At 47.9% G+C, this 22,726-nt stretch overlaps 1 protein-coding gene across 3 annotated transcripts in view; it reads left to right on the forward strand.

The window, feature by feature from the left end:
* The window catches only part of LOC134969499 (uncharacterized), a 128,101-nt gene that overhangs the window by 7,502 nt on the left and 97,873 nt on the right, over window positions 1-22,726 (forward strand). The window lies entirely within an intron of this gene.

Here is a 22,726-nt window from a genome sequence, read left to right on the forward strand (position 1 = left end):
ATACCAAAGGTACTGAGAATAATAAGAAGGCAAGGAGTAAGAACGATACTCGTGGTTCCGGATTGGCCAAGAAGAGCTTGGTACCCAGAACTTCAAGAAATGATATCAGAGGACCCATGGCCTCTACCGCTCAGACAGGATCTGTTACAGCAGGGGCCCTGTCTGTTCCAAGACTTCCCGCGGCTGAGTTTGACGGCATGGCGGCTGAATTCCGGATCCTAAAGGAAAAGGGCATTCCGGAGGAAGTCATTCCTACGCTGATAAAAGCCAGGAAAGAAGTAACCGCACACCATTATCACCGTATTTGGCGAAAATATGTTGCGTGGTGTGAGGCCAGGAAGGCCCCTACAGAGGAATTTCAGCTGGGTCGTTTTCTACACTTCCTACAGTCGGGAGTGACTATGGGCCTAAAAATTGGGTTCCATTAAGGTCCAGATTTCGGCTCTGTCGATTTTCTTCCAGAAAGAACTGGCTTCACTGCCTGAAGTTCAGACATTTGTAAAGGGAGTGCTACATATTCAGCCCCTTTTGTGCCTCCTTTGGCACCTTGGGATCTCAACGTGGTGTTGAGTTTCCTGAAATCACATTGGTTTGAGCCACTTAAAACTGTGGATCTGAAATATCTCACGTGGAAAAAAGTGGTCATGTTATTGGCCTTGGCTTCGGCCAGGCGTGTGTCAGAATTGGCGGCTTTGTCATGTAAAAGCCCTTATCTGATTTTCCATATGGATAGGGCAGAATTGAGGACTCGTCCCCAGTTTCTCCCTAAGGTGGTATCAGCTTTTCACTTGAACCAACCTATTGTAGTGCCTGCGGCTACTAGGGGCTTGGAAGATTCCAAGTTACTGGACGTAGTCAGGGCCTTGAAAATTTATGTTTCCAGGACGGCTGGAGTCAGGAAAACTGACTCGCTTTTTATCCTGTAGGTACCCAACAAACTAGGTGCTCCTGCTTCTGAGCAGACTATTGCTCGCTGGATTTGTAGCACAATTCAGCTGGCGCATTCTGCGGCTGGATTGCCGCATCCTATATCAGTAAAAGCCCATTCCACAAGGAAAGTGGGCTCATCTTGGGCGGCTGCCCGAGGGGTCTCGGCTTTACAACTTTGCCTAGCTGCAACTTGGTCAGGGGCAAACACGTTTGCTAAATTCTACAAATTTGATACCCTGGCTGAGGAGGACCTTGAGTTCTCTCATTCTGTGCTGCAGAGTCATCCGCACTCTCCCGCCCGTTTGGGAGCTTTGGTATAATCCCCATGGTCCTTACGGAGTTCCCAGCATCCACTAGGACGTCAGAGAAAATAAGATTTTACTCACCGGTAAATCTATTTCTCGTAGTCCGTAGTGGATGCTGGGCGCCCATCCCAAGTGCGGATTGTCTGCAATGCTTGTATATAGTTATTGCTTAACTAAAGGGTTATTGTTGAGCCATCTGTTGAGAGGCTCAGTTATATTTCATACTGTTAACTGGGTATAGTATCACGAGTTATACGGTGTGATTGGTGTGGCTGGTATGAGTCTTACCCGGGATTCAAAATCCTTCCTTATTGTGTCAGCTCTTCCGGGCACAGTATCCTAGCTGAGGTCTGGAGGAGGGGCATAGAGGGAGGAGCCAGTGCACACCAGATAGTACCTAATCTTTCTTTTAGAGTGCCCAGTCTCCTGCGGAGCCCGTCTATTCCCCATGGTCCTTACGGAGTTCCCAGCATCCACTACGGACTACGAGAAATAGATTTACCGGTGAGTAAAATCTTATTTATAGGGTGTTATTCAGTCACAAAATTGTGTAGTCAATATCAGAAAAAATGTCTGTGAGCGGCAAAAGTGATGAGGAGAATTTGTCAAGCACTCCCATAGCCCTAACATGCTTATCTTGTAAGTCAGGGGTAATTGATATGATTCAATTGGTCACTTATGAGGGTTTGTGTGCAAACTGTTTCGCTTTTCAGCGAAGTAAACAACAGGAGTTAGTTCAACCTCCAGTAGAGCCACCATGGAATATGTTCGCAAAGACTCTGTCTTCAATAGCGGACAGGTTAGCTCCAGTAGCACCACCTCAAGGGTTAGGTTACACTATGAACCCATACATGCAGCTCCCTTCCTATGGTTTGGTTCCAGTAGCTTCTACAAGCAACTAAGGGGCAGGTAAGACTAGGACAGATACGTCTGTATGGCAGACTAGACAAGAGGATACATCGGATGATGATGCGGAAACAATAGATTCAACTCCGTATGATGATCAGTCGCAGAGCTTTAGTTCAGATGATGTAGCTGAACTCATTAATGCAGTAAAGGCTGTGCTTTCTCTGGAAGAACCAGCCAAGACAGCGTTAAAAGCAAAAGCACCTGTATTCAAACGAACAAAGTCAGTGAAAGCTGAGTTTCCAGCGTCAGAGGAGTTGACGGAAATGATGGAGCCTTGGGCAGCGCCCGGTAAAAAGTATAAGATTCCTAGGAGATGGGATTCTTATTATCCATTTCCTGCTGGAGATTGTTCGAAGAGAGAAGTTCCTCCAAAAGTAGATGCACATGTTCTGCGACTCGTGCATAAATCTGCTTTGCCACTGTCATCTACCTCTTTGAATGATGTCACAGACAGGAGGGTAGAGAGCCTATTGAAAAATATTTTCTCTAACGTCCTAAGTGGATGCTGGGGACTCCGTCAGGACCATGGGGAATAGCGGCTCCGCAGGAGACAGGGCACAAAAATAAAGCTTTAGGATTAGGTGGTGTGTACTGGCTCCTCCCCCTATGACCCTCCTCCAAGCCTCAGTTAGGTTTTTGTGCCCGTCCGAGCAGGGTGCAATCTAGGTGGCTCTCCTAAAGAGCTGCTTAGAAAAAGTTTTTAGGTTTTTTATTTTCAGTGAGTCCTGCTGGCAACAGGCTCACTGCATCGAGGGACTTAGGGGAGAGAATTTCAACTCACTTGCGTGCAGGATGGATTGGATTCTTAGGCTACTGGACACCATTAGCTCCAGAGGGAGTCGGAACACAGGTCTCACCCTGGGGTTCGTCCCGGAGCCGCGCCGCCGACCCCCCTTACAGATGCTGAAGATTGAAGGTCCGGAAACAGGCGGCAGAAGGCTCTTCAGTCTTCATGAAGGTAGCGCACAGCACTGCAGCTGTGCGTCATTGTTGTCACACACTTCACACCAAGCGGTCACGGAGGGTGCAGGGCGCTGCTGGGGGCGCCCTGGGCAGCAATATTTAATACCTTTATGGCAAAAGAATACATCACATATAGCCATTGAGGCTATATGTATGTATTTAACCCATGCCAGATATCTAAAACTCCGGGAGAAAAGCCCGCCGAAATAGGGGGCGGGGCTTATTATCCTCAGCACACAGCGCCATTTTCCTGCTCAGCTCCGCTGTGAGGAAGGCTCCCAGGACTCTCCCCTGCACTGCACTACAGAAACAGGGTAAAACAGAGAGGGGGGGCATTTTTTGGCGATATTTTGATATATTTAAGCTGCTATAAGGAACAACACTTATATAAGGTTGTTCCCATATATATTATAGCGCTTGGGTGTGTGCTGGCAAACTCTCCCTCTGTCTCCCCAAAGGGCTAGTGGGGTCCTGTCTTCGATAAGAGCATTCCCTGTGTGTCTGCTGTGTGTCGGTACGTGTGTGTCGACATGTATGAGGACGATGTTGGTGTGGAGGCAGAGCAATTGCCGATAATGGTGATGTCACCCCCCAGGGAGTCGACACCGGAATGGATGGCTTTGTTTATGGAATTACGTGATAATGTCAGCACATTACAAAAATCAGTTGACGACATGAGACGGCCGGCAAACCAGTTAGTACCTGCCCAGGCGTCTCAGACACCGTCAGGGGCTGTAAAGCGCCCTTTACCTCAGTCGGTCGACACAGACCCAGACACAGACACTGAATCTAGTGTCGACGGTGATGAAACAAACGTATTTTCAAGTAGGGCCACACGTTATATGATCACGGCAATGAAGGAGGCTTTGCATATCTCTGATACTGCAAGTACCACAAAAAGGGGTATTATGTGGGGGGTGAAAAAACTACCTGTAGTTTTTCCTGAATCAGAGGAATTAAATGATGTATGTGATGAAGCGTGGGTTAACCCAGATAGAAAAGTGCTAATTTCAAAAAAGTTATTAGCATTATACCCTTTCCCGCCAGAGGTTAGGGCGCGCTGGGAAACACCCCCTAGGGTGGATAAGGCACTCACACGCTTATCAAAACAAGTGGCGTTACCGTCTCCTGATACGGCCGCCCTCAGGGATCCAGCTGATAGGAGACTGGAAACTACCCTAAAAAGTATATACACACATACTGGTGTTATACTGCGACCAGCCATCGCCTCAGCCTGGATGTGCAGTGCTGGGGTCGTGTGGTTGGATTCCCTGACTGAAAATATTGATACCCTGGATAGGGACAGTATTTTATTGACTATAGAGCAATTAAAGGATGCTTTCCTTTATATGCGAGATGCTCAGAGAGATATTTGCACTCTGGCATCGAGAGTAAATGCGATGTCCATATCTGCCAGAAGGAGTTTATGGACGCGACAGTGGTCAGGTGATGCAGATTCCAAACGACATATGGAAGTATTGCCGTATAAAGGGGAGGAATTATTTGGCGTCGGTCTATCGGATCTGGTGGCCACGGCAACTGCCGGAAAATCCACCTTTTTACCTCAGACCCCCTCCCAACAGAAAAAGACACCGTCTTTTCAGCCGCAGTCCTTTCGGTCCTATAAGAACAAGCGGACAAAAGGACAGTCATATCTGCCTCGGGGCAGAGGAAGGGGTAAGAGAGGGCAGCAAGCAGCCCCTGCCCAGGAACAGAAGCCCTCTCAGGGTTCTGCAAAGCCCTCAGCATGACGCTGGGGCCTTACAAGCGGACTCAGGAGCGGTGGGGGGTCGACTCAAGAATTTCAGCGCACAGTGGGCTTGCTCACAGGTGGACCCCTGGATCCTGCAGGTAGTATCTCAGGGTTACAGGTTGGAATTCGAGAAGTCTCCCCCTCGCAGGTTCCTAAAGTCTGCTTTGCCAACGTCTCCCTCAGACAGGGCGACGGTATTGGAAGCCATTCACAAGCTGTTTTCTCAGCAGGTGATAGTCAAGGTACCCCTCCTACAACAGGGAAAGGGGTATTACTCCACGCTATTTGTGGTACCGAAGCCGGACGGCTCGGTAAGACCTATTCTAAATCTGAAATCTTTGAACCTGTACATACAAAAATTCAAGTTCAAGATGGAGTCACTCAGAGCAGTGATAGCGAATCTGGAAGAAGGGGACTTTATGGTGTCCCTGGACATAAAGGATGCTTACCTGCATGTCCCAATTTGCCCTTCACATCAAGGGTACCTCAGGTTCGTGGTGCAAAACTGTCATTATCAGTTTCAGACGCTGCCGTTTGGATTGTCCACGGCACCTCGGGTCTTTACCAAGGTAATGGCCGAAATGATGATTCTTCTGCGAAGAAGAGGCGTATTAATTATCCCTTACTTGGACGATCTCCTGATAAGGGCAAGGTCCAGAGAACAGCTGGAGGACGGAGTAGCACTAACCCAACTAGTGCTGCAACAACACGGGTGGATTCTGAATTTTCCAAAATCTCAGTTGACCCCGACGACACGTCTGCTGTTCCTGGGAATGATTCTGGACACGGTTCAGAAAAAGGTGTTTCTTCCGGAGGAGAAAGCCAGGGAGTTATCCGAACTTGTCAGGAACCTCCTAAAACCAGGGAAAGTGTCTGTGCATCAATGCACAAGAGTCCTGGGAAAGATGGTGGCTTCTTACGAAGCGATTCCATTCGGCAGATTCCACGCACAAACTTTTCAGTGGGATCTGCTGGACAAATGGTCCGGATCACATCTGCAGATGCATCAGCGGATAACCTTATCGCCACGGACAAGGGTGTCTCTTCTGTGGTGGTTGCAGAGTGCTCATCTGTTAGAGGGCCGCAGATTCGGCATACAGGACTGGGTCCTGGTGACCACGGATGCCAGTCTGAGAGGCTGGGGAGCGGTCACACAGGGAAGAAACTTCCAGGGAGTATGGTCAAGCCTGGAGATGTCTCTTCACATAAATATACTGGAGCTAAGAGCGATTTACAATGCTCTAAGTCTGGCAAAACCCCTGCTTCAGGGTCAGCCGGTGTTGATCCAGTCGGACAACATCACGGCAGTCGCCCACGTAAACAGACAGGGCGGCACAAGAAGCAGGACAGCAATGGCAGAAGCTGCAAGGATTCTTCGCTGGGCGGAAGATCATGTGATAGCACTGTCAGCAGTATTCATTCCGGGAGTGGACAACTGGGAAGCAGACTTCCTCAGCAGACACGATCTACACCCGGGAGAGTGGGGACTTCATCCAGAAGTCTTCCACATGATTGTGAACCGTTGGGAAAAACCAATGGTGGATATGATGGCGTCCCGCCTCAACAAAAAACTGGACAGGTATTGCGCCAGGTCAAGAGACCCTCAGGCAATAGCTGTGGACGCTCTGGTAACACCGTGGGTGTTCCAGTCAGTGTATGTGTTCCCTCCTCTGCCTCTCATACCAAAAGTACTGAGAATTATACGGCAAAAGGGAGTAAGAACGATACTAGTGGCTCCGGATTGGCCAAGAAGAACTTGGTACCCGGAACTTCAAGAGATGCTCACGGAGGATCCGTGGCCTCTACCTCTAAGACGGGACCTGCTTCAGCAGGGACCGTGTCTATTCCAAGACTTACCGCGGCTGCGTTTGACGGCATGGCGGTTGAACGCCGAATTCTAAGGGAAAAAGGCATTCCGGAAGAGGTCATTCCTACACTGGTAAAAGCCAGGAAGGAGGTGACTGCACAACATTATCACCGCATTTGGAGAAAATATGTTGCGTGGTGTGAGGCCAGGAAGGCCCCCACGGAGGAATTTCAACTGGGTCGATTCCTACATTTCCTGCAAACAGGATTGTCTATGGGCCTCAAATTGGGGTCCATTAAGGTTCAAATTTCGGCCCTGTCGATTTTCTTCCAGAAAGAATTGGCTTCAGTTCCTGAAGTCCAGACTTTTGTAAAAGGAGTACTACATATACAGCCCCCGGTTGTGCCCCCAGTGGCACCGTGGGATCTTAATGTAGTCTTGGATTTTCTCAAATCCCATTGGTTTGAGCCGCTTAAATCGGTGGAGTTGAAGTATCTTACATGGAAAGTAACCATGCTACTGGCCCTTGCTTCAGCCAGGAGAGTATCAGAATTGGCGGCTTTATCATATAAGAGCCCATATCTGATTTTCCATACGGACAGGGCAGAACTGCGGACGCGTCCTCATTTTCTGCCTAAGGTGGTGTCAGCGTTTCACCTGAACCAGCCTATTGTGGTGCCTGCGGCTACTAACGATTTGGAGGATTCCAAGTTGTTGGACGTGGTCCGGGCATTGAAAATATATATTTCAAGAACGGCGGGAGTCAGAAAGTCTGACTCACTGTTTATATTGTATGCACCCAACAAGATGGGTGCTCCTGCGTCTAAGCAGACGATTGCTCGTTGGATTTGTAGCACAATTCAACTTGCACATTCTGTGGTAGGCTTGCCACAACCTAAATCTGTCAAGGCCCATTCCACAAGGAAAGTGGGCTCATCCTGGGCGGCTGCCCGGGGGGTCTCGGCATTACAACTCTGCCGAGCTGCTACTTGGTCAGGGGCAAACACGTTTGCAAAATTCTACAAATTTGATACCCTGGCTGAGGAGGACCTTGAGTTCTCTCATTCGGTGCTGCAGAGTCATCCGCACTCTCCCGCCCGTTTGGGAGCTTTGGTATAATCCCCATGGTCCTGACGGAGTCCCCAGCATCCACTTAGGACGTTAGAGAAAATAAGAATTTACTTACCGATAATTCTATTTCTCGTAGTCCGTAGTGGATGCTGGGCGCCCATCCCAAGTGCGGATTGTCTGCAATACTTGTACATAGTTATTGTTACAAACAAATTCGGGTTGTTATTGTTGTGAGCCGTCTGTTCAGAGGCTCCTACGTTTGTCATACTGTTAACTGGGTTCAGATCACAAGTTATACGGTGTGATTGGTGTGGCTGGTATGAGTCTTACCCGGGATTCAATATCCTTCCTTATTGTGTACGCTCGTCCGGGCACAGTATCCTAACTGAGGCTTGGAGGAGGGTCATAGGGGGAGGAGCCAGTACACACCACCTAATCCTAAAGCTTTATTTTTGTGCCCTGTCTCCTGCGGAGCCGCTATTCCCCATGGTCCTGACGGAGTCCCCAGCATCCACTACGGACTACGAGAAATAGAATTATCGGTAAGTAAATTCTTATTTTTTCTCTTGTGGGTGCAGTGGTAAGACCTGCTATGGCTTCGGCCTGGGTAGCAAAAGCAATGGGCAAATGGATAGAGGAACTAGAGAATGACATCCCCTCTCCTACTAGGGAGCAAGAGGATCGTCTTTGCCGTTTAAGACAATCTGCCCAGTATTTAGAAGAAGCAGCCATTGATGTAGGCACTGTTGCTTCTAAAGCTTCAGCCCTGGCAGTAGTTGCTCGCATAGCAGTCTAGCTACGGACCTGGAAGGCAGATGCGGAGTCCAAGAAGGAATTGGAAGCATTGCCTTTCGTGGGTAATATATTATTTGGAAAACCTTTATCGGATATCCTAGAGTCAGAGGCTGAATCGAAGAAGGTCAGATTTCCGGCTACCTATAACCCTAAGTCCAAGGGTTTAAAATTTCGCTGGCAAAGCAAAGCGAAAGGTAAAGAGGACCCTAAACAACCCCAGTTTAAAAGGGGTAGGAAGCAGTGGGCTAGCAAAAAGCCAGCTTCCAAACCTGAACAGAAACCCTCAGCCTGAAGAGACGGGCCTCCGCCTGGAGGATTCCAGGGTTGGGGGCCGACTCCTGCAATTTGCACACACATGGCAACAGTCAACAACAGATGCCTGGGTGCAGAAGGTAGTATCTCAGGGGTATGGGTTCCCATTCAGGAGGCAGCCTCCTCAAAGATTTTTTTGCACCAGCCCGTCTCGTATAGAGTCGAAGGCCAATGCCCTGCAAGAAGCAGTCCAAAGATTACTGCAGTCAGGTGTGATTGTCCCAGTACCTCCATCACAAAAGGGACAGGGGTATTACTCCAATCTGTTTCTGATCCAGAAACCAAATGGGTCATATCGACCAATTCTAAATCTGAAGATGTTGAACAATTACATATGGATCCTGAAGTTCCACATGGAGACGTTACGCTCCATAAGGTTGGCTATGGAACCGGGAGACTATATGGTATCTCTGGATGTACGGGATGCTTACCTACATGTGCCTATAGCACTATCACATCAGTGTTACCTCAGGTTTGCCATCCTCAAGGAACACTTCCAGTTCCAAGCTCTGCCCTTCGGGCTAGCTACAGCACCCAGGGTGTTTACCAAGATCATGGTGGTTATGGCAGCTTGAAGAAATAACAAGTGGAAGGGAGATCAAAGGCGCTGCTATACAAGTGACAAATATAATAAACAAAATTTGTATAATATACTTGCAAAACCTTGTGGTCCTTCGTTAATCTTTTTTTCATATAAATCCAGTAATTACCAGATGTTTACATGCAAAGAACAAAAATAAACAACAAATGTGTAGTAATATCTACAATAAGTTCAATTTTTTGTGTGTTCTCCGATGAAGCAGAGCCCTGTGATGTGGAAGTTTTTCTTGATAGGAGATAAGGATAGTTTCTCACCACCACTTCACAAACATAGGTACACGTACCAAAACTCACTTAGAGTTAAATATCACCATACGCATAAAGGTTTCTTTTATACTTCTACTTAAGACACGTGAAACAAGATCCGTTCAACGAAAACGTACCACACTCACGTTTTCAGCAGATGGTATCCCACACGTAGCGGTTTCTTTGAATAGATGAATAACTCTTCTCTTCCATAAAGAATTAGTTTATTGGTGCGTGATAACAAATTTTAAAAATAATTCATAAAAACAAATCTCCTTAAATAATTACCAAAAAAATCAGGATAGAGCAAAATGTGTGTCAGAATGGAAAATGACAATCACAAGTGAATTCCGGACTTACACTTGTCTGATATCACCAAGACCTTGTGTCGAAACGGCGTTGGTGATATCAGACAGTGCTTTTTAATTCTCCTATATCGATACCAAATCAAGGTAATATGCAGCATTTGTGTTCGCAAGTGTAAGTCCGGAATTCACTTGTGATTGTCATTTTCCATTCTGACACACATTTTGCTCTATCCTGATTTTTTTGGTAATTATTTAAGGAGATTTGTTTTTATGAATTATTTTTAAAATTTGTTATCACGCACCAATAAACTAATTCTTTATGGAAGAGAAGAGTTATTCATCTATTCAAAGAAACCGCTACGTGTGGGATACCATCTGCTGAAAACGTGAGTGTGGTACGTTTTCGTTGAACGGATCTTGTTTCACGTGTCTTAAGTAGAAGTATAAAAGAAACCTTTATGCGTATGGTGATATTTAACTCTAAGTGAGTTTTGGTACGTGTACCTATGTTTGTGAAGTGGTGGTGAGAAACTATCCTTATCTCCTATCAAGAAAAACTTCCACATCACAGGGCTCTGCTTCATCGGAGAACACACAAAAAATTGAACTTATTGTAGATATTACTACACATTTGTTGTTTATTTTTGTTCTTTGCATGTAAACATCTGGTAATTACTGGATTTATATGAAAAAAAGATTAACGAAGGACCACAAGGTTTTGCAAGTATATTATACAAATTTTGTTTATTATATTTGTCACTTGTATAGCAGCGCCTTTGATCTCCCTTCCACTTGTTATTTCTTCACTTGTATCCCTTTTGTGATCTGGATTTGGGCAGATCATAGGAAGGTTAGGATTGGGCAGCTAGCTTTTGCGCCAGAACTCACACACATTTATAATTTTGTGGTTATGGCAGCTTGTCTGCGCAAACAAGGGATAAGAATATTCCCATACCTAGACGACCTATTAATCTTAGCACAGTCGCAAGATTTACTGTTGAGCCATCTCCAACAGACAATAGTTTGTTTACAGAGACACGGGTGGCTCATAAATTGGGAGAAATCGTCCCTGAATCCGTCACAGCGGATGGTTCATTTGGGAGCCATATTGGATTCAGACCTACAGAGAGTTCTCTTACCAGAGAAGAAAATAGTCAAGGTGCAGGTCATGGCTCAGGAAGCGTTGCAAGCCCAGACAATGTCAGTCCATGCAGTAATGCGACTGTTGGGTCTGATGGTATCAACCTTCGACATGGTGGAATATGTGCAATTCCACTCCAGACCATTGCAGCATCTCATTTTGACCAAATGGAACGGAAATCATCAAACAATAAAAAAACAGATGATAAAGATTCCAGTAAATGTAAAAAGGTCTCTAGCATGGTGGCTACAGACAGACCATTTAAACAAGGGGAGACTCTTTTGGATAAAAGAGTGGCAAGTCCTGACGACAGATGCCAGCCTGCAAGGCTGGGGGGCGGTACTCGGAAGCCTATGGTTCCAGGGAAAATGGACCGCAAGGTAAAGTCGCCTGCCGATAAATCTGTTAGAAATAAGAGCCATGTACTTGGCCCTAGTTCAGGCAAAGGACAATCTACAAGGAAGACCAGTCCAGATCCGCTCAGACAATGCGACGGCAGTAGCATACCTCAATCATCAAGGAGGAACTCACAGCAAGAGTCTGATGGAGGAAGTAACTTCCATTCTAAAATGGGCGGAACTCCATCTCCCGGCATTGTCAGCAGTATTTGTCCCGGGTGTACTAAATTGGGAAGCGGCAAGGGACCCAGGAGCGGTCCTGGTAGACGCACTGTCAGTGGAATGGAGGTTTCAGCTGGTATATCTGTTCCCTCCAATATCTCTGTTACCCAGAGTAGTGAGAAAGATAAAACAGGCAAAAGGAGCAATCATTATAATAGCTCCAGCTTGGCCAAGAAGGCATTGGTACACAGATCTGTTGAGAATGTCCGTGGAAGCACCGATACGGCTCCCTCAACGTCCAGATCTGTTAATGCAGGGTCCTTGTTGTCACAGTCATCTGGATCGCCTGTCTTTGACGGCGTGGCTGTTGAAACCTCTATCTTAGAGGCTAAAGGATTTTCAAAGCAAGTAATCCAAACCATGCTTAGAGCAAGAAAGCCTTCTTCGTCCCGTGTATATCATAGAATATGGCAAGCCTATATTCATTGGTGTTCTGGAAAAAATTACAATCCGAGATCTTTTAAAGTAGCTAGAATTTTGGATTTCCTGCAGGCAGGATTGGATAAAGGGATGAAGGTTGCTTCCTTGAGGGTGCAAGTCTCAGCGTTGACTGTATGGTTTCAGCAGAAGATTGCTGACCTACAGGATGTACGTACATTTTTCCAAGGAGTAGTACATATTCAACCTCCATTTGTTCCTCCTGCAGCTCCCTGGGATTTGAATTTAGTTCTTAAATTTCTCAAGGGTCCTTTGTTTGAACCGCTTGAGAGAGCGGATCTTAAGTGGTTAACGGTTAAAGTTCTTTTTATACTGGCAATGGCGTCAGCCAGAAGAGTGTCAGATTTAGGAGCATTATCATGTAAGTCTCCTTTCCTAAGTTTTTTTCCAGACAGAGCAGTTCTCAGAACGAGATCTAGTTATCTTCCAAAGGTGGTGTCAAAGTTTCACCTGAATGAAGAGATTGTAGTCCCAGCTTTTCAGGTATCGGGACTATCTGCGGGAGAAGCGTCACTGGACGTGGTCCGGGCTTTAAAAATCTACATAGATCGTACTAGTGCCATCAGGAAAACAGATTCCCTCTTCATCCTCTACGGATTCCATAGGAGAGGTTGGCCTGCTAGTAAACAGACGCTGGCGAGATGGCTCCGAATGGTAATATCTGAAGCTTAAATGCAGATCTCCCTATTCCGGCTAATGTCTCTCCACACTCTACACGTAAGGTAGGTCCTTCTTGGGCAGCACAACAGGGTGCATCAGCAGAACAGATATGTAGGGCAGCCACATGGTCTTCCATAAACACATTCATCAGACATTATGCCTTGGATACTTTTGCCTCTCATGACGCAGACTTCTGGCGAAAGGTCCTCCTGTGCAATCAGGAGCGTCCCCACCACTAAAATGGCTTTGGATATCCCAATGTTATCCTGTGGATAATCCTGTGGACCCAGCCAGAGAAATAAACGTTATGGTAAGAACTTACCGTTGATAACGTGATTTCTCTTACGTCGTAGAGGATGCTGGGGACTCCGTAAGGACCATGGGGTATAGACGGGCTCCGCAGGAGACATGGGCACTATAAAGAACTTTAGATGGGTGTGCACTGGCTCCTCCCTCTATGCCCCTCCTCCAGACCTCAGTTAGATCCTGTGTGCAGAGGAGACTGTGTGCATTACAGGGGAGCTCTCCTGAGTTTCTCTGAAAAAGAATTTTGTTAGGTTTTTTATTTTCAGGGAGCACTGCTGGCAACAGCAATAATAAACCTCTAGGGACTGGCTAAGATATATATAGGCTGCGGAGGCAGTATATAAACTAATCCCCTGCCAGTATTGAAATTTTGAGCGGGACCGAAGCCCGCCGCTGAGGGGGTGGAGCTTGATCCTCCAGCACTAACCAGCGCCATTTTCTCCACAGCACACTGCAGAGAAGCTGGCTCCCCGGACTCTCCCCTGCTAAACACGGTGACAGAGGGCAAAAAAGAGGGGGGCACTTTTAATTGGCGCAGTGACTGTATATAGATATATTTATATAAAAGCGCTGTTTATCTGGGAAGTTTGTTTCCAGTGTCAGTTGGCGCTGGGTGTGTGCTGGCATACTCTCTCTCTGTCTCTCCAAAGGGCCTTATTGGGGAACTGTCTCCATATAGATATATCCCTGAGTGTGTAGGGGTGTCGGTACGCGTGTGTCGGCATGTCTGAAGCGGAAGGCTCATCTAAGGAGGAGGTGGAGCAGATTGTGGTGTCTCCGTCTGCAACGCCGACACCTGATTGGTTGGACATGTGGAATGTTTTAAATGCAGATGTGGCTTTATTACATAAGAGATTAGACAAAGCAGAGTCCAGGGATAATACAGGGAGTCAATCAATGGCTTTGACGGTGTCACAGGGCCCTTCAGGGTCTCAAAAACGTCCCCTATCCCAAATAGCAGACACTGATACCGACACGGATTCTGACTCCAATGTCGACTACGATGATGCGAGGTTACACCCAAGGGTGGCCAAAAGTATTCATTATATGATTATTGCAATAAAAGATGTTTTGCATATCACGGATGACCCCTCTGTCCCTGACAAGAGGGTACACATGTTTGAGTAAAAGAAAGCTGAGGTAACCTTTCCCCCATCTCATGAGCTGAACGAGTTATTTGAAAAGGCTTGGGAAACTCCAGACAAGAAACTGCAGATTCCCAAAAGAATTCTTATGGCGTAGCCTTTCCCTGCGGTGGGAATCCTCACCCAGGGTGGACAAGGCGTTAACGCGCTTGTCCAAAAAGGTGGCGCTACCGTCTCCAGACACGGCAGCCCTCAAGGACCCTGCTGATCACAGACAGGAAACTACCTTAAAATCAATTTATACACATACGGGGGCCCTGCTCAGACCGGCAATAGCGTCGGCTTGGGTTTGTAGCGCTGTAGCAGCTTGGACAGATACCTTGTCAGCTGACATTGATACCCTAGATAGGGATACCATTTTATTGACCTTAGGTCACATTAAAGACGCAGTCTTATATATGAGAGACGCTCAGAGAGACGTTGGTCTGCTAGGTTCGAGAGCCAACGCCATGGCGATTTCTGCTAGGCGAGCCCTGTGGACCCGCCAATGAACGGGTGATGCCGACTCTAAGAAACATATGGAAGTTTTACCTTACAAAGGTGAGGATTTATTTGGGGAAGGTCTCGCCGACCTGGTTTCCACAGCAACTGCGGGTAAATCTACTTTTTTACCTTATGTTTCTCCACAGCAAAAGAAAACGCCGCAATATCAGATGCAGTCCTTTCGGTCGCATAAGTCCAGAAGAGGTCGGGGCTCTTCCTTCCTCGCCAGAGGTAAGGGTAGAGGGAAAAAACTGCCTGCTACGGCTAGTTCCCAGGAGCAGAAGTCCTCCCCGGCTTCTACTAAATCCACCGCATGACGCTGGGGCTCCACTGAGGGAGTCCGCGCCGGTGGGGGCACGTCTTCGACTCTTCAGCCACGTCTGGGTTCAGTCAGACGTGGATCCTTGGGCAATGGAAAATGTATCCCAGGGTTACAAGCTGGAATTCGAAGACGTGCCTCCTCGCCGTTTTTTTAAATCGGCCTTACCAGCTTCGTCCCCAGACAGGGGGATAGTTTTAGCTGCAATTCAAAAACTGTGTCAACAACAAGTGTTTGTCGAGGTTCCCCTAGTTCAACAGGGGAAGGGGTACTATTCAACCCTATTTATGGTCCCGAAACCGGATGGCTCGGTCAGACCCATTCTAAATTTAAAATCCCTAAACCTGTACTTAAAGTTCAAATTCAAAATGGAATCGCTCCGTGCAGTTATCTCCAGCTTGGAAGGGGGGGATTTTATGGTGTCACTAGACATAAAGGATGCATACCTTCATGTTGCCATATATCCCCCTCATCAGGCGTACCTGAGATTCGCTGTACAGGACTGTCATTACCAGTTTCAGACGTTGCCGTTTGGGCTTTCCACGGCCCCGAGGATTTTCACCAAGATAATGGCGGAAATGATGGTGCTCCTGCGCCGGCAGGGAGTCGCAATTATCCAGTACTTGGACGATCTCCTGATAAAAGCGAGATCGAGAGATCAGTTGCTGAAAAGCGTGTCCCTCTCCCTGAGAGTGCTGCAGCAACATGGCTGGATTCTAAATCTACCAAAGTCACAGTTGGTTCCAACGACTCGGCTATCTTTCTTAGGCATGATTCTGGACACGGAACAAAAGAGGGTTTTTCTCCCAATGGAAAAAGCCCAGGAACTCCAGAACATGGTCAGAGACCTGTTAAAACCGAAAAGAGTGTCAGTCCATCAATGCACTCGAGTACTGGGGAAAATGGTGGCGACCTACGAGGCCATCCCCTTCGGCAGGTTTCATGCGAGGACGTTTCAGTGGGACCTTGTGGACAAGTGGTCCGGATCCCATCTTCAAATTCATCAGAAAATAAGCCTGTCCCCCAGGGCCAGAGTGTCTCTCCTGTGGTGGCTGCAGAGTACTCACCTTCTAGAGCAGGCCTGGCCAACCTGTGGCTCTCCAGATGTTGTGAAACTACACATCCCAGCATGCCCTGCCACAGTTTTAGCCTTCCCTAATAGCAAAACTGTAGCAAAGCATGATGGGACTTGTAGTTTTACAACAGCTGGAGAGCCACAGGTTGGCCAGGCCTGTTCTAGAGGGTCACAGGTTCGGCATTCAAGACTGGGTTCTGGTGACCACGGACGCGAGCCTCCGAGGATGGGGAGCAGTCACACAAGGAAGAATCTTTCAGGGGATATGGTCAAGCCAGGAGGCTTGTCTACACATCAACGTACTGGAATTGAGGGCCATATACAACGGCCTACGGCAAGCGGAGAATCTTCTTCGAACTACCGGTTCAGACAACGTCACAGCCGTGGCTCATGTAAACCGCCAGGGCGGAACTAGGAGCAGAGTGGCAATGGCAGAAGCCACCAGGATTCTGCGCTGGGCGGAAAATCACATAAGCGCTTTGGCAGCAGTCTTCATTCCGGGAGTGGACAACTGGGAAGCAGACTTCCTCAGCAGACACGATCTCCATCCAGGAGAGTGGGGACTTCATCAAGAAGTTTTTGCAGAGATAACAAGTCGTTGGGGACTTCCTCAAATAGACATGATGGCGTCACGCCTCAACAAGAAGCTTCGGAGGTATTGTGCCAGGTCAAGGGACCCTCAGGCAGTAGCAATGGACGCCCTGGTGACACCGTGGGTGTTTCAGTTGGTCTATGTGTTCCCTCCTCTTCCACTCATCTCAAAGATATTGAGAATCATAAGACTAAAAAGAGTGCGGACAATACTCATTGTTCCAGATTGGCCTCGAAGGGCCTGGTATTCAGATCTTCAGGAAATGCTCACAGAAGATCCGTGGCCTCTTCCTCTCAGAGAGGACCTGTTGCAACAGGGGCCCTGCGTGTTCCAAGACTTACCACGGTTACGTTTGACGGCATGGCGGTTGAACACCGAATCCTATCTGGGAAAGGCATTCCAGATGAAGTCATCCCTACTCTGATAAAGGCTAGGAAGGAGGTGACGGCGAAACATTATCACCGTATCTGGAGAAAGTATGTATCTTGGTGTGAATCCAATAATGCTCCTACGGAAGATTTCCATCTGGGCCATTTTCTCCGCTTTCTGCAGACAGGAGTGGATATGGGCCTTAAATTAGGCTCCATTAAGGTACAGATTTCGGCCCTATCAATTTTCTTTCAGAAGGAATTGGCTTCTCTCCCAGAAGTCCAGACTTTTGTAAAGGGAGTGCTGCACATACAGCCTCCTTTTGTGCCCCCAGTGGCACCATGGGACCTTAACGTGGTGTTACAGTTCATAAAATCTCACTGGTTTGAGCCCCTTCAAACATTGGAATTAAAATTTCTCACTTGGAAGGTGGTCATGTTGTTGGCCTTGGCATCTGCAAGGCGGGTGTCCGAATTGGCGGCTTTGTCTCACAAAAGCCCCTATCTGATTTTCCATGTGGATAGAGCAGAGTTGAGGACACGCCCTCAATTTTTGCCTAAGGTGGTTTCATCGTTTCATATGAACCAACCTATTGTGGTGCCGGTGGCTACAAGTGACTTGGAGGATTCCAAGTCCCTTGATGTAGTCAGGGCCTTAAAAATGTATGTAGCCAGGACGGCTCGGGTTAGGAAAACAGAGGCACTGTTTGTCCTGTATGCAGCCAACAAGGTTGGCGCTCCTGCTTCTAAGCAGACTATTGCTCGCTGGATATGTAACACGATTCAGCAGGCTCATTCTACGGCTGGATTGCCATTACCAAATTTGGTAAAGGCCCATTCCACTAGGTGGGCTCTTCTTGGGCGGCTGCCCGAGGCGTCTCGGCATTACAGCATTGCCGAGCGGCGACTTGGTCGGGTTCAAACACTTTTGCAAAATTCTACAAGTTTGATACCCTGGCTGATGAGGACCTCATGTTTGCTCAATCGGTGCTGCAGAGTCATCCGCACTCTCCCGCCCGGTCTGGAGCTTTGGTATAATCCCCATGGTCCTTACGGAGTCCCCAGCATCCTCTAGGACGTAAGAGAAAATAAGATTTTAAACCTACCGGTAAGTCTTTTTCTCCTAGTCCGTAGAGGATGCTGGGCGCCCGTCCCAGTGCGGACATATTTCTGCAAGACTTGTATATAGTTATTGCTTACATAAGGGTTATGTTACAGTTAAGATCAGTCGTTAGCTGATGCTGTTGTGTTCATACTGTTAACTGGTTGCCTATATTCCAAGTTATCCGGTGTGGATGGTGTGGGCTGGTATGAATCTTGCCCTTAGATTAACAAAAATCCCTTCCTCGTACTGTCCATCTCCTCTGGGCACAGTTCTCTAGCTGAGGTCTGGAGCAGGGGCATAGAGGGAGGAGCCAGTGCACACCCATCTAAAGTTCTTTATAGTGCCCATGTCTCCTGCGGAGCCCGTCTATACCCCATGGTCCTTACGGAGTCCCCAGCATCCTCTACGGACTAGGAGAAAAAGATTTACCGGTAGGTTTAAAATCTTATTATTACCTGTTATTTATGTAGCGCACAAATATTCCGTAGAGCTTTACAGAGAATATTTGGCCATTCGCATCAGTCCCTTCCCCAGTGGAGCTTACAGCCTAACTTCCCTACCACATGCACACACACAATCGGGTTATTTTTTTATTTAATTTATATTGAGAGCCAATTATCCTGCCAGTATATTTTTAGATTGTAGGTGGAAACCAGATTACCCGGAGGAAATGAACACAAGTACTGTGTGAATATACTATACTCCACACAGCAGACGGGCTTCAAAATGTTCTGTTAAAGCTAAAAATTTTAAATATTTTCTGTAACAGAAGGCAGTTTGTTCTCCGAAGGGCTGGAGAGCGGTACAATAATGAGTGTCTGCAGGCAACAGTGAAGCATGGTGGTGGTTCCTTGTAAGTGTGGGGCTGTATTTGAGCAAATGGAGCTGGGGATTTGGTCAGGATTAATGGTGTCCTCAATGCTGAGAAATACAGGCAGGCACTTAGCCATCATGCAATACCATCAGGAAGGCGTGTGATTGGCTCCAAATGTACTCTGCAGCAAGACAACGACCCCAAAGATGCAGCCAATGTCATTAAGGCTATCTTCAGCACAAAGAAGAACAAGGAGTCCCTGGAGTGATAATATGGCCCCCACAGAGTCCTAATCGCAACATCATTGAGCCTGTTTGGGATTACATGAAGATACAGAAGGATTTGAGCAAGCCTACATCCACAGAAGTAGATGTTCCTCCAAAAACTGTGTGCAAGTGTACCTAGAAGAATTGATGCTCTTTTGAAGGCAAAGTGTGGTCACACTAAATATTGATTTGATTTAGATTTCTCTTCTGTTTATTCACTTTGCATTTTGTTAATTGATAAAATAAACTTTCTCTAACGTCCTAGAGGATGCTAGGGTCCACATTAGTACCATGGGGGTATAGACTGGTCTACTAGGAGCCATTGGCACTTTAAGAGTTTGAGAGTGTGGGCTGGCTTCTCCCTCTATGCCCCTCCTACCAGACTCAGTTTAGAAATTGTGCCCGGAGGAGCCGGTCACAGCTAGGGGAGCTCTCCTGAGCTTTCCTGGAAAAAGTTTAGTTTAGAGGTTTTTTTTATTTTACAGGGAGGCTGCTGGCAACAGCCTCCCTGCAGCGTGGGACTAAGGTGGGGAGAACAGTGTCCGCGCTGCTGGGTCTTAGCCACTGACTCTGCTGACTGGACACTGAGCTCCAGAGGGGCTGATCTGTCTCCACCGCAGGGGCACCACTCACCCCAGCAGCATGCCGCCAACCCCTTACAGAGCTGAAGAAAGTGGGGAGCTAGTCACCGACCCCCCCTAGCAAGCGGGGCGGCCAGTGTGAAGATGGAGGCAACAGGGGTGGGAGCGTGGTATTAACCGCGCTCCCGGATGGTACCAGCGGCGTGGTGAGGGGCGCCCTGGGCCAGCGCTTACCCCTCTAACTTGGTCAGCAAGCCTGTCGGGCCCCAGGGATCCAGCCAGCAAAACTCCTCATACCAAAATTTGAACACAGTTGAGCGGGAAGACAGCGCCGGGAAGGGGGCGGAGCTTCTCCTCAGAGCGGACCTGCAGCATTCCAGCGCCATTTTCCTGCATGCTGCAAGCAGAAGGAAGATCCTGAACCCTCCACAGCAGCTCCAGTTACTGTACCGGTACCAGGGGGTTGTAGAAGGGGGTGAGGGGGGGAGGCTAAATACTTGACTGTGTGTCCTATTAAGGAGCACAAGTCAGCGCTGGTAAGAGGTTTCTCTTTGTATAGAAAGCGCTGGTGTGGGTTGGCTCCAATTTGTCTCTTTCTTGCCATTCTTGGGGGGGGAAACTCTGTCTTACCCCATCCTGTGTGTGTTTGGTGGTCACTGGCAGCAATGTCCAGAGATACAGTGTCATATGCTGCTGAGAATTTAACCTCACAGGATGATCCCATTCCATGCAATCAGGATAGCACTGGTTTAGCACAGATTCCAGCAAGGGAACCAGAGTGGTTTTCCTCTATCAGGACTTTGATTTCTGACAGGGTTACCAGTACTGAGTCGGCAACCCAGGTTTTACAGTCCTCTATGGCTGTGTGGCCCTTGTCAGGTACCTCAGGTCACCCCACTACATACCCCCACAAACGTGCGCTTGTGCAGATAACACAAGACGACACGGATACCGATTCTGATACTACAGATGGTGACGGGGATGTGTTACGGGTTTCCGCATCTCTTGCAAGGGGGGTACATTTGTTGATAGAGGCTATCCGCGATGTGTTAAATGTTAATGATACCACACCGGAGCAGGTTGAGGAGGCTTTCTTCACTGAAAACAAGAAAGACTCGCTAACCTTCCCTGCGTCAAAAGAGCTGAATGCTATATTTGAAAAGGTCTGGGTGAATCCTGAAAAGAAGTTTCAGATTACTAAGAGGATTCTGGTAGCTTTTCCTTTCCCTGAGGAGGATAGGAAAAAGTGGGAAAACCCACCAATTGTTGACGCATCTGTATCTAGACTCTCAAAAAAGGTGGTTTTACCGGTACCGGGATCTACCGCCTTAAAGGAGCCGGCGGATAGAAAAATTGATAATACTCTGAAATCAGTGTACACTGCTTCAGGGGCCATTTTACGTCCCACTATTGCTAGTGCATGGATTGCAAAGGCAATAGTGAAGTGGTCGGCTGCCTTGCTGGAGGATTTGGATACGATGGATAGGGATGAGGTCGCATTGTATTTACGCAACATTCATGATTCTGCGGGTTTCGTGGTAGAATCCATGAAAGACCTGGGTTCCATGGCTGCAGGAATTTCTTCCATGTCTGTTTCAGCTCGTCGGGGACTGTGGCTCCGCCAGTGGTCGGCCGACGCGGAATCCAGAAGAAGTGTGGAGTCGCTACCCTATACATGCCAGGCTCTCTTTGGGGAAGCCCTAGACGCATGGATTTCTACCGCTACAGCGGGTAAGTCTCCGTATCTTCCCTCAGCAGCTCCTGCTCCGAAGAGATCCATCTCCTCAGCTATGCAGCAGTCCTTTCGGCCCAGCAAGACCAGAAAGGCCAAGTCATCCAATACCTTCTTCAGAGGAGGTAAGGTTAAGTCCAAGAAACCTGCCGCTGCAGGTTCCCAAGAACAAAAGCCTGCTTCAGGTACCCCTAAGTCCTCCGCATGACGGTGGACGGGAGGGCCCGGAGGTGGGGCCTGTGGGAGCGAGTCTCAGACAGTTCAGTCAGGTCTGGGTCTCGTCCGGCCTGGATCCCTGGGTGGTAGATATTGTCTCTCAGGGATACAGGCTGGAATTTCAAAGTTTCCCTCCTCATCGGTTTTTCAAGTTGGGCTTACCAACTCTGTCGCAGGACAGCACAGTGCTACAGGACGCTGTCCAAAAGCTGGTGGAGGCACAAGTTATTGTGCCGGTACCACCGCACATGCTGACAAAGGGATACTGTTCGAACCGTTTCGTGGTACCGAAACCGGATGGTTCGGTTAGGCCTATCCTGAATCTAAAGTCGTTGAACCCCTTTCTAAGGGAGTTCAAGTTCAAGATGGAGTCTCTCAGGGCAGTGATAGCAGGTCTGGAAGAGGGGGAATTCCTGGTATCCCTGGATATCAAGGATGCGTACCTTCACATTCCGATCTGGCTGCCGCATCAGGCTTATCTCCGATTCGCATTGCTGGACTGTCATTTTCAGTTCCAGGCTCTGCCGTTCGGCCTCTCCACGGCACAGAGGGTGTTTACCAAGGTGATGGCGGAGATGATGATGCTACTCCGAAAACAGGGTGTGAACATCATACCTTATCTGGACGATCTCCTGATAAAAGCATCGTCCAGGGAAAGGTTGCGGCAATCCATTGTTCTCACAACACAGCTGCATCAGAGTCACGGCTGGATTCTGAATTTTCCAAAGTCACATTTGGAACCGACCCGGAGATTGTCGTTTCTGGGAATGATCCTGGACACGGAAGTACAGCGGGTGTTCCTTCCACGGGACAAGGCGTTGGTGATCCGATCCATGGTCAGGGATGTCTGGATGCCACCCCGGGTG

This window comes from Pseudophryne corroboree, chromosome 11 (genome assembly GCF_028390025.1).
Source record: "Pseudophryne corroboree isolate aPseCor3 chromosome 11, aPseCor3.hap2, whole genome shotgun sequence".
NCBI lineage: Eukaryota > Metazoa > Chordata > Amphibia > Anura > Myobatrachidae > Pseudophryne > Pseudophryne corroboree.